Source organism: Theobroma umbraticum, unplaced genomic scaffold (genome assembly GCF_002168275.2).
Source record: "Theobroma umbraticum cultivar Fairchild unplaced genomic scaffold, ASM216827v3 scaffold_55.0, whole genome shotgun sequence".
NCBI lineage: Eukaryota > Viridiplantae > Streptophyta > Magnoliopsida > Malvales > Malvaceae > Theobroma > Theobroma umbraticum.
Window position 1 is genome coordinate 3,104,124 of NW_018397270.1, and position 493 is coordinate 3,104,616.

Sequence of the window (493 nt, forward strand, 5' to 3'; positions counted from 1 at the left end):
AGGATGTGCAGAGTGAAGTGAAAGCTGCAACCCCATTTATTAAGAGGAAAAGAGATGGATTTCAGGCCTGCTCATACTCTAATGCTAAGAAGCTTATTCTTAATGTCTACCAAACCTGCCATAAAAGTATCGGTTTTAATTCTGAATTCAGTTTCAACTAAGATTCTTTTTGTTTCACAAAATTAGTTTCTAGAAATTGACTTCTACATTTTTTGATATTTGGAAAACAGGATGGTCAACAAAAAAACATTTGATTGTCAATGGAAAATGAGTCTCAAAATTTGAAAATTGTTCCCCTTTTACAAAAGAGGAAGACAACTTCCAGACTCAATCATGCACAAAATAAACGCTTTCCTGAAAGAAAGTTGGAATTTTAACTGATTTCATATTACAGAGAAGATGAGATAGAAAATCAAATAAACGATCACTACAGGAATAGACCCGACAATATGAAACTGAAGAAACAAGATATAAGTTGTAGGCAAGCTGCATC